Here is a 13,115-nt window from a genome sequence, read left to right on the forward strand (position 1 = left end):
AAAAAGAGTGTGAGGATTTGAGAGTTCTCTAACACAAGATGAAGGATGTAAATGGAAACAAAATGCAAAGAGAAGAAAAGAAAGGAAAAAAAAACATGAATACACACATTGGTGATCCATGAGAAGAATAGTGAGAGGGAAAACATGGACTTCTCACCCCTAGATCCTGTCTAGGTGATCCATGGAAAAAGGACATGGCAAACTAGCCCCTAGAGTCTATCTAGGTGATCATGTAAGGGAGGAGAGTGAGAAAGTCTAGCCTTATGTCGCTAGTTCCACTCAACCTCATGCATGTGTGTGTAAGTGAGGTTAGAAGCACCTCATAGGAGTCTATGCCCAAGTATGCTACAACCTGTATATGTATAGTACAAAAGTGTGACATCTCTCTCTAAGAGTCTGTGCTCTGGTTTCGAGAGGTGAAAGTGATTCTTAATGAAGGATGACGCTCTTTTTAACCCAATTGGGAGAGTGAATTCATTATGGATGTATTTTACCAAGTGCAAAAGAGGTTGTAGTCAAGGACTTACACCTCTTGTAAGAGAGAATCCTTGAACAAACAACAACAAATGCATACAAGGAATAACATCAAGTAATAAAGTTCACACCATCCACGAAATAGGAAAAAGTGGATCCTTAGATAAAAATAAGGAAAGATCATTGCCTCCCAAGGATAAGGACAATGAGAAGGACTTACACAATCTTCTAGGGAGAGATTTAGACATAAGAAAAATCTACTACATACCCACATGAGTTCATGCAAGCAAGATATTAGTGTATGTAAAATGCTCCTCACAAGAAGTGGGTAGGATAAGAAAGAGAGTACACATCTTCTCCCATATCTAGGAAAAGAGGATTCTAAAGAAAAGATGATCAATATTTCCACACTATTACCCCAAAGGGAAATTTTAACCATAAAAAGAAGAGATGTATGAAATCACTCTTGTCCCCATAGGAACAAGAGATAACATAGAAAATTAGGCTATTATGTTGCTTCAAAAATATGATTGCACTTGAAATTGTACCATCATGAATAACAATGAGCCCCCAGTAAATGAGCTACCAATGTCACATAATGATGAGCAACATAATAGCCATTAATGTTATTTAAAGACATGATAGATTGAATGAGGTATTTGAATATGACATGCTAAATGCTCAACTATAAGTGAGATCAAAAACATGTATAAAATGATAAAAATTGAAGAAAAGTCACAAGAAATCTTAGAAGAGGGATGAGTGTAATTTATTAGTGCCTTATCCCTGAGGAAAGGACTTTATGATGAATAGGAGATAAAGATTCATAAGTGGATTTAGAAATTTGAGGGGATTCATAAAGAGATTTGTTCATCGCCAAGATTCCCTTATGAGGGGAATGAGAGTTGATAGAAGTAGAAGATGATTTAGTTGAAGTGAGATCATCATCACTACTAAATATAGCATTCACATTGAGAGATGGTCTTTTAGATGCTTTGGTGGGCTTAGAAAGATTATATCCAAGTCCAAATGAATATTCATGCATGTTATGTTCTAAAGGAACTTTAATTCCTTTTTCATTTGTGCCACAACCATTTCCACTATAGCCACTCTTAGCCAAAATGTGAAAACCACGACCATAAAGGGATACTAAATCAGATAGAGATGGTGATGCCCCATAGGTCTCAGTGCTATTTGTATTAGAGGAAGATGTTGAAGAGTTATTTGAATCGGAGGTAGCCACAAATTTGTTACTGAATTGCTTAGACAAAGTGGGCTTCTCTTTAGTTTCTTCCTTAGATTTTCCCTTCTCAATCTTAGGCACTCTATATTCTCCTACAAAAGTAGGGTTAACATCTAAAGATCCCCAATCATCATCTAAGAGAGCCTTTTCGGGAGAAAAGATATCTTTGGGAGAAGATTCTGATTGAGTAGAAGGATCAAGAGTACTAGAGGGGACAAAATCCTTAAAATAAGTAGATGCATTTGAAGTGGTAGAAGGATTGGGAGTAGTTGAACAAGAAGATCCAGTTCGTAATGGTTCTTGAAGATTAGTATCAGCTAGCAAGGTGTATGTTATATTGTCATAAATGAATTTGACTTGCCCATGCAAAGTTGAGGGGACAGCTTGCATACTATGAAGCCAAGGTCTCCCTAATAGAAGATTGTAAGTCAAATTACCAGAGATGACATGAATAGGTGTAGGTAAAGTAACAGGACCTACTGTAATAGGTAAGGTTATGATACCCAAACATTCTTTACCAACATTATCAAAGCCTCGAATAGAAATAGAAGAACGTTTAATGAGAGAATGATCCACATTAAGCTTGTCCAATAAATCGATACTACAAACATTAAGGCCAGATCCATTGTCCACAAGGGTTCATCTTATAGCACTTTCATTGATAATAACTACAATCATAAGAGGATCATATTGATTTTGAATTTCATGAGAAGGTAACTCATCTTGTGTGAACACAATTTGAGCTTTGGGTTTGCTTGTAGAATCAATCAGGGAAGCCATGTTATTATTATTATTATTAGGTGTCACTACAGGTGGGACATCTAAATTTTTTAAAGCATTTTGTAACATCCCATGATAGGCAGGTGAAGTTTGAACTAAATCCCAAATAGAAATCTTAGCCGGAGTAGTTTTAAGTTGTTCAATAAGATCATAGTCCTTACTAAGCATTTGTGAAATACGAGGAGCTTGAGGAAGAATAGGTTGGGAAGGAGGAAGTGAAGTTGGGATAACTGGAGGAGGATTAGGTTGCCTATTGTTTCTTTTCTTATAGGTATGAGCAACCACATTATAACTCTCTCTAGTCAGTTGCTTAGCATACTCATAAGGGCTCTTAGTAGAATAACCTCCTTGCATAGTAATAATAGGTTTGTTAGGATTGCAAAAAGAATCATTAGCATAACCACCTTGAACCACTAAGATAGGCTTATTTAAAGGTTGAGAATTTTGAGAAGGACAAGCACCTTGGATAGTGAAGAGAGGTTTGTTAGGTGTTTCAGTCACATGTATCAAATTGATTGAAGATGATTTAGGGGAGTGAACAAAAGTGTTGGAAGAATTGTTGATGGTCTTCTCTTGCACTAAAATCTCATCACGGATTAAATCAATTTTAGGAGAGAGACAAGGGGTAGGCATTGATGTTCTAGTAGGCAGAGTAATACTAGGAAAGGTCGTATCATCCTCTATCATCAAAGGATCTACATGGGGAATAAACTCTCTAGGAGAAGGATCAACATTTCTCTCTAAAGTCTCACTCTTGAGAGGGAGATCTTTGAAAGAGATGTTAACCATCTTGCCTTGAACTAGGGTTTCCTTATGAGTAGAACCAAGTTGAAGAAAGGGAGAATAATTGAGATTCAAGGAAGGTGAGAAACTATCAAGGGAGTTTTCAATCTTGATTTCATCCCCTTTGGCTAGGGTTCTCTCATGGGGTATAGAATAATCTACACTTTCTTCTAATGGTTCATCCCAAATAGCGAAGTTGTTGAAAGGAATGTTTGAAGTATTGTCAATTTCGGGAGAGGAGATAAAATTGTTTATTAATTCCTCATCCTTAGGAGGGAGAGCATCAATAGATGTGTTAAAATCATCCTCTTTCCTCAAAATATGTTCAATATGATCTTTAGGGGAGAGAGAATTAAGGAAATTGCTTATCATTTCATCTTCTTTCTCTAAGGGATGCTTATGGGTAAGACAAACTTTAGGAGAAGGGTAAGCATTTATCATTAATTCATCATCTCTAGTGGGATTTTTGTTGGAAAAGGAAATGCCATTGCTCGGAAATGTAGGGATAATGTCATCTTCTTGCACAAAAGGATCCTCATGAAGGGAGTGCTTTTTAGGAGGAACATGAACATATTTCTCCAAAGATTCATGCTTAGGAAGGAGATCTTTGAAAGAAGTGTTCATAACCTCTTGTTGCACTAACATGCCCCCATTGGAAGGACCAACTTTAGGAGAAAATAAGTCAATGTCCATCAATACCTTTTCACTTAGAGAGGCATCATGTAGGGAAGGTGAAGTAACATTAAGAAAGGTGTTTATGATATCATTCTCTTCCTCTAGGATAGCTAAATAGGAAGGGCACATTTTAGGAGAATTGTCAAGATCACTCTTAAAGTCTTCATCCTTAGAGCATGGGAGAGTCTCAAAGGGATTGGTAGCAACTCTTTTAAGCACTAAAATGTTGTTATAGATGGGGGGAGGTTCTTTAGAAGAAGGAAAAATTGAAACAAGGGAAGCTAACCCATTATCACATCTATGAAATGAATGCATCATGACAACAATTTTCCTCTTTCAAATGATAACACATGCAAAATAGAAGGAAATGTTTAATTTTAACCAATGCAAGCACTTAGAATGTAGATTTAGAAAATGAAATTTATGATTCAAATGAGTTCCTAAATCAGATTTGAAATTATTGATCCCAATTAAAGTATCCACAAGTTCAACTTTGAATTGAAAAATTAGGGTTTTAGCAAAAATTTCCTCTAAATTTTTGAATCTTGCAAGAAATTAAAACTTGTAAATACAAATTTGAATTTGAAATAGCATAAACACTCAAATTATAAATCAGAATTGGAATTCATGTCGGGTTCACCAAAAATGTGTAGGGGAAAAAGCGAGACTAGGCTAACATGCCCTAATCTCACCTTTTGACACACATTTGTGGAATACGAAAGATCCTAGAGGTATCACACAATTGGCTACTTCTTTTTGTGGAAGAGAGAGCCACGGGCTACCTATTAGGGTTTCTATTCCTCTGTTGTAATTGAAAGATAAAATGATGCAAGTTCAACTCCTAACCCCAAAGTGCAAGTATCAACTAATAACAAGATTGCAGAATTGAGATTAAACAATGGAAAGCTGTAAACACAAGGACAAGACAAGAATGCAAATGCGTACCCAAAGTTAAAATCTGAGTGAAAATGTTTGGGATGGGGGCACAGGCACCACTATCCTGATACTACCCCTGAAACTGCTCCTGAAACTACTGTTCTGCAACCTGAAAAGCTGTCGGAAAATGCTGAAACTTGCTGTCTGACAGAAGGACTAGGGCGCCCAGCGCCCCTGTCCTAGTAGGACCAGGGCACCCCATGCCCCTGTCCTAGTCTTTTGCCCTGAAATTTGGTGTGTAGCTCAGTTTTCATCTTCTTTTGCCAGATCTGCAACTTGCGGCGTCGTCTGAATCCCGAAATCTGCACTTATATCTGAAAAGGTATGGTGGGCGGCTATATAGGGTTTTGCCTAAGTCAAACCCCCGCTTTGGTGATTTCCACCTCCACGCATAGCCAAGTTGTATTGTAAAAGTAATTTGTGTGCAAACCTTGTGTGTGTGCAAGATCCTAAAATGCAAGCAAACTAGAGCAACCTAGAAAGTAAACCCTAATTGCTTGTAAATGATAATGTAAATGATAATGTAAATGCTCCAAATCAAGATGCAAAGTGATCTAAAGCATGAATACGAATGATATAATGAGGCTTATGCAAAGACATGAAAACAACATGAAATCATACCCAACCCCAAGGGAGGGGTACAAGCCAATCTTCAGTCGGTGATCCCCTATTGCTCTTCAATGTCTTCAAAGCCCTAAATGGATGAATGCTTGATGGATAGATGTTGAATGTTGTTGAAGTCTTCAAAGATCTGCTCTTTTGCTGCATAGAAGGCCCCTAAAACCAAAATTCGGATCCTTTCAAATGAAGAAAGAGAGCTCTTATATATGAAACCCTAGGTCTTAATTTCAACTTTTGGCCGACCTAGAGATTGAATCTCCCACCAATTTCTTGGGGTTAAGCTTTATTTTATGATTGGATCGCGCTCCTAAAATTTCGGGAAAAATGTCCGGGACCATGTGCACTCCGGGCGCCATGGTCCTGGCAACTTTTCACCAAATTTTCAGGGCCGTCGGATATGATGATTTTAGAGAGAATCCCAAAGTTACAAGTGATTTCGAGATGTTTTGACCCCTGAAATCAAGCCCCCAAGTTCAAAATAGGACCTAATTAGGGTTTTTGATTAAATGATGTATTGGAAGAATAAAATGAAAGGGGCACACTTTAATGAAAAGGGCCCAACTTTATGATATGGTAGATGATAAAATAGAACCTTAGACCTAATTAATTTAATTAATTAAGTGCTAAAGGGGAAATGCAATGCAAAATGCAAAATGCGCCAAGGCGGGTGCTAAACTAGGTGTGAAATTGTACCACCCTAGCAAGTGCGTACAATTTACGATGCTACAAAAAGTAACTTATTTACTGATTAGAATCAAGTACATACAACTGAATACATGTTTGTCTTAAGCATTTTATCAAATGGTTCACTACCTTGCATAAACAAGGCAACGAACTGTTTGAAAAAATGTCTCAAAGAAATGTGTTCTCATGGTGATGGAATGCCATGGAAATCCATAGCAATTTGACTGTCATGGCATTCCATCACCATCATTGCATTCCATCACCATGAGACTACATTTATTTAAGGCATTTTTTCTGGCAGTTCACTGCCTTGTCTATGTTACCACATTTTTCATACATTGCTTATATTTTTCTTTAAATGTTTAATATCCTATAGGTAAATTTTAATTTTTACATATAACTATAATATCCCATATAATATACCATTTAATTATAATTACCCATACAATATCCCATTTAATATCTCATTTAATTATGTATTGAAATATGTCATTTACATATAATTATAATATCCCATAGGTTAATTTCAATTTCAAATTACTCTGCGAAGCAAAAGACTTTGAAAAACTTCATTCTCACAAGGCAAAGCAGAAGACCATTGGCATGCACAGGAGAGGAGATTCACAGGGTTAGAGACGATGGTGAATGAAGACTTCATTCGCGCGTGTAGGAGGAAATCAGTTTACAGGTGAGTAATCACTTAGCTTCATCTTATGTACATTTTATAATATATATGGGATATTATATGGGATATTATATGGGATATTATATGAGATATTATATGGGATATTTCAATTTCATAGACATATGTAAATGGGATATTATAATTATAAGTAAATGGGATATTATAATTATATGTAAATGAAATATTTCAAAACACAAGAAGATCTTTTTCTTTGTATAGTAATTATAAGTAAATGGGATAGTTCAATTTCAATTTTTACATATAATTATAATATCCCATATAATAGTTCTTAATATAAATAGCACCCTTTTGAAAGAGTGCAGCTCTTCATTATTTCTGCCCTTTGAAAGGGACATAAACTTTCATTATTAGGTCTACATTTCTTATTTAAATCAACACTTCTCATTTCCATTGAGGACTAGACACCAAGGAACTAGAAAAATGCACTAGGGAAAAAAAGATTGAAGGACAAAGGATGAGCAGGTTTTTGAGGAAATCTTGAGTGAGGATTTGGAACAGATTCTAGTGGACGACTAAAGGAGGGTACTGATATGGATTCCAAACCACAAATTTGGATCTGGACCGACAAAGGTGATCATGATAGACAAAAATAAGGCTCTCTGATTACCGTGAATGAAGGGACATTGGGAGAAGGTGGAAAGATATTTGGACACTTCAAATCCAAAGATGGATTTGGTTTTCATGAGATATCAAATTTATTTCTCATTTAGACAGAGCCCGCTGTTCGATAAGGACAAGAAATCTGCATCTTGAAAATAGAAGGATCTAATTAGTCTTTTTCAAGATTGTTGCCATTTCAAGGGATCATAAGGATGAACTTAAATAGGAAGGAAGATCGAGAAATGAATGTAGGAGGAGAACTGAGGGAAAATGGTCCATCACTTTGGGTTGAGCTGCCTATGTGTGGGGGAGATATTTCAACAACAATGCAGGAGACTTTTTAACTTGGATGAACTCACTTGGGATGCGCTGTGGCATTTGGCCAGGGGTATTTTGGGTAGGGATAGGCACCGGTGTGATGGTTTCATCTATGAGGCAATTTTGTGCCCAATGGTTGACATCCTTGATTCCAAGGAAGCATGCATATAGATGATTGACGACTTTGTAAGATCGGACAATGGGCAGGCGATAGCAATTGCTATTTTGGACTTGGATTCGGGTGGCTAGACTAGTGATCTGGACATGTACTTCAATTCAGAACATCACATACTGGATCCATAGGAGGAAGAGTCTGAGTCAGAGAACGAGGATGCTCGGGAGGCCAGGGTTGTTCGTGAAAGGAAGAAGAATTTCATAGCAGAGGCTTGGGAGGTGTTCCGGGTGGGTGTTAGAAACTGTGACTTGGAGCCCTTCAAGAGATTCCTGAACTCAAATGATAACTGTCTTAGTGCGGCCTTGACTGTGTATGTGGTGGGGATTGGTGAAAGGCTTGCTGCAATTTTTTATTATTTAGAATGGTTTTTTTTCTTTTTATGCTACTATGTAGCCTGCATATGGGATGTAAGGGAGCTATCCCCTTTCGATAGCACTTAATAATTAATTTTTTTTTATGTAATTGCAATACATGTTTGAGTTTTGATCTTCCAGTACACTTAAGGTTGTGACAAGACGCGATGGTTGCCTCACACATCACATACGATGTCTTCCCCTAGAATTCAATTTATTGTCCATATACAAAAGAAGTACTTGACATAATCCCAACATTCAAAGAACATCCTTCAAAGCCTTAATAAAGCATACAAACCCTTGAAATACTAAGAAAAAGTCCCTTAAAAACCCTAGAAGATCATTGAAAAGGGAAACAAATAATTCTGATTATGTTTGAAATGCATGTAAGATGAAGCTTAGTGATTGCTCACCTATAAACTAATTTCCTCCTCCTGTGAATCTCCTCTCCTACGTGTGAATGAACTCTTCATTCACCATCATCTGTGAATCTGATCCTCTCATGCTTTGCCTTGCGGGAATGAATTTTTTCGAAGTCTTTTACTTTGCCTCATGGGAATGAAGTTTTTAGAAGTCTTTTGCTTTGCAGAGTAATTTGAAATTCAAATTGACCTATGGGATATTATAATTATATGTAAATGTGATATTTCAATTACATAATTAAATGGGATATTATAATTATATGTACAAATTAAAATTGACCTATGGGATATTAAACATTTTTATATGAAATTATAAGTAAACATTTCCAAGGTATGAGATATTATTTACAAAGAAAGTGCCCCTTGTCCCTTATCCCGTGGGATAATATTTACAAAGAAAGCGCCCCTTGTCCCTTATCCCGTTGGGTGTTTCAATGTGATTTTCAACCTTGCAGGATATGAAAATGATAGTTTCCAAAGAGTGCATCTTATCCCGTGACACATTTGCATCAATGATTTGGCACCACGGGACAAGAAGAAGGAAAGAATTACAAAGGAATCCTTATCCCGTGACAACTACAAGGGAGAAAAGAAGCAATGCGGGATAAGGAGCGGCTAAAAGAAGTAAGCAGTAGAGGCCTATCCTACAATGATCCAGGAGCATTGTTAGAGGCCCGCGGGATAAGGGTTGTCTTAGGAACAAAGGGGAAATATTATCTCGCAGGGTCTTCAAGTTACCATAATAGCATTACAGGGCAACACGGGACAAGTCAACAAAGAAGGATTCTATGCTTTTCTTATCCCCCGCATTCTCACGGGGATAAGAAAAGAGTTGCAGGATAAGAGTTATAAGCTGGAAATAAGGGAAAGCTTATCCCGTGCGTTCCTGAGGGGATAAAAGGAGTACTGCAAGATAAGACAAAGCTAGTTCAAAGGCTTATCCTACAGATGGTAGGAACATAAAGGAAAAAGGCTTGCATGTAGAAGGCTAGGAACAACGCGAGATAATGCTTCCAAGGTAAAACACATAAAACCTTATCCTGCAAGGATAGAAGAAGGGGTAAATGAAATCATGGGATAAATATTCCTAAGTACTGCTAAAAACCCCAGGTCTTAAGTCCTTTATCTCCTAGGAAGGCCCCACGTATGACCACTTAACCCATGAACTTCTCCACGTGTTCTAAATAATCGCTTAAGTGCCATCCTCAAGTGACTCAGTTGCATGGGATAAGATTTCCTTAGGAAGCACCCCTTGTTTCTTATCCCGCAGGCAATGTCAATGAGAATCTCAATCTTCTGGGATAAGGAAATGGTAATATTTAAAGAGTGCATCTTATCCTGGGACACATTTGTATCAATAATATGGCACCGCGGGATAAGAAGAAAGAAAGAATTACAAAGAAGTCCTTATCCCGGAAGAACTATAGGGCAAACAAAGAGCAACACAGGATAAGGAGTAGTTGAAGGAAACAAGTAGTAAAGTTTTATCCTGGAGGATTTCCAAGCCGCTAGAATTGCATTGCAAGGCAACATGAGATAAGCTAACTTTAGACACATAAATTTGTCCACTAAATTAAATAAATATTTAATATTTATTTGATACACTAATATTCCTCTATTAATTAAATTCACATTTAATTAATTCATTTAACTCCCATTCTTCTATTTTAATTAAATAAATTACATAAATTTATTTAAATTAAAATCCCTATCTATAACCTAGTTATTAAATAAATCTATTTTATTTAATTTCCCTCATTCCCCTCATTTAAATAAATCAACATTTATTTAAAAACACAAATCAAATTCCCCTTTTAAATAAATCAATATTTATTTAAAATCCCACCCCATTTGCATTTTCCTACAAATGCAAGTTGCACAAATAAATAGATTTTATTTCTAAATAAAATCCTATTTTCTCTCACCCACCAAACCCACTTACCCACTATCTTCCTTCTAGACTCTGCTAACCTCTTCTAATTAGCTTAATCCCCCTCTCTAATCATTTGCACATTCCCAAACAAAGGTCACTTCTCAAAAATGCCTCATAGTCTTTGAAATGCATTAAAGGCCTTTATTTTTCAACAAGTTAACCCCCAAAGTCTTTCAAAGCCTTTATGGCTCTTACATAACCATTAATGGTTAACTCAACTTCCCCACATGGTTAGAGACTTTCCCTCTAACTCAACCCTCATTTAACTCATGGGTCTCTTCAAGCATTCATTGCTTTGACCATGGTTATCCCTTTAACTCTTTCACAAGAGTTTATCCATTAGATAAAAGCATTACCCTTGGATAAAAGCTTTATCCACTAACTCAAGCCTAACCAAACCCTCCTAGGGTAACCCTTATGTCTCCTCAGGCATTAAATGCTCCTTCCCTCTCCTCTCAAGCCATCTCATGTTGACACTTGTCATCATGGGATTGGGTTGAAAGCCATCACATGGATCACAAACCCATCAATCCTAGCCCTTCACAACCTCACTCAATCTTGGCCATTCAATAAAAAAATTTCCCTATAAAAGAACCTCATTTCTCAAGCAAAGGAGGAAGCATTTTTGCATTCTTATTATCTTTGTATGTTCATAGAGCTTTCTCATAACAATATTATTCTAGGCATTTGCATAGCAATAGATTTTAGATCATCTTTCAACCACTTTAAAATCTTCATGTCATCCATGGTTTTGTGCTAAAAGCTGAGACCTACTTACAATCACCCATTTGGATCTTGGAGAGGAGAAGAGAAAGGGAGGAATATCTATGAGAATCTTTGGGAGCATCTTAGGGAGTCTTCTTTCTCTCTTTCATTTGTGTATGCTTTTCATTGTTTTCTTTATATCTCTCTTGGTATGCATCTTAAGGTTTTTGAGTTCATTTGTGTTTGGTTTTGGTTGGAACTAATCTATTAACGTTTGAATTTGTGTTTGTGCCTTGTGCCCCTTTTGCATTTTATCATTAACAAAGAAGGATACAGTGATTTTCTTATCCCTCGTGTCGCCGTGGGGATAAGAAAAGAGTCCTGGGATAAGAAAATACTTAAGCAAAAGGTTAAAGGGCTTATCTCGTGGGGAAGTAAAGATCCAGAACAACGGTGAAACTCAAAGGTGTGTCATGGGATAAGAATTGTGAAGGGGAAATAAGAGAAAGGGGCTTGCAGGTGAAAGGAGAAAGGAAGGCTTAAGATAAACACGGGATAAGATCTCCAAAGAAAGCAAATAGAAGCTTATCCTGCGAAGATAGAAGGAATGGCTAGTGACACCACGGGGTAAGTAAAACAAAGGAATATTACAATAGAAGCTTATCTCGCAGGAAAGTTAAGATGGCTAATTTGACATGAGGAACTTTAAGAGAATGCCACATCATTATTCAGGGAAGGCCAACGAGCAATCCTGATTGTCAACTGCAAGGTCGACGTATGAAATTCAAAGATGGTGCCAACGATTACCTCTGTCCAACATGAATGAATTAATGACATCGCAATAAATTGAAAATTCAGTGGCATTCTTTCTTACCTTGCATCCAGAGAGATTTCAGAGCAACATAGAGTGAGAAAAAAGGCAAATTTCAATATTCTAGCGTGCTTCCCAGCATTTTCAGTTGAAGAGCGAACCAGTAAGTGCTTTTTTCCCACTTGTGTGCATTATCAGACTGTTACAATAATATCTTGAGTTGCCTATGTGTGTGGCATAGAAGTCAGTAGATTTTACTCTTGCATTTGCTTTCCAAGTTTTTAATCAGTCCAAATTCTTAAGATGACATCCCATGCCGAGCAATCTGCTACGCCTGCTGCCAAGAAAGCCTGCATAACTGAGGCAAGCTCCTCAATTCCCATCATTGAGGCTACACCTCTAGATATGGTTCCCATTATGCAAGAAATTGTAGGTGCCCCTTCTCTACAACCAAGCCCTAGAACCACCTCGCAAGTATTAGAGGAGGCTGAAGCTAGTTCCCCTCCGAAAGAGAAGGCCACAAAGAGAAAAATAAAAACCGTTTGAAAGACCGTCACTATCATTTTTGATATTGAATCTTCAGATGAGCCCTCTCCTGCTCCTAAAACAAGGAAGCCCACTCCAAAGAAGATGAAGAGCACCAAGAAGGAAACAAGGAAGCCCACTCCAAAGAAGAGAAAGAGCACCAAGAAGGCTTCAGCCGAAGCCACCTCTGCTGAAACCCCATCCCCTGCACATGATGCTCCTACTCTAGTTAATCCATCTATTGAGGAATCCCCAATTACTCAAAAGCCAATCCCACAAGGAGAAAACCCTCAGGAGCCAGCCAAAGAGGCTTCTCAAACAAAAGAAAAGAGCCCCAAGCTTGCAAAGCACTCTAGGAAGCCATCCAAAGG

The sequence above is a fragment of the Cryptomeria japonica genome, chromosome 2, assembly GCF_030272615.1.
Source record: "Cryptomeria japonica chromosome 2, Sugi_1.0, whole genome shotgun sequence".
In the NCBI taxonomy this organism is placed as follows: domain Eukaryota; kingdom Viridiplantae; phylum Streptophyta; class Pinopsida; order Cupressales; family Cupressaceae; genus Cryptomeria; species Cryptomeria japonica.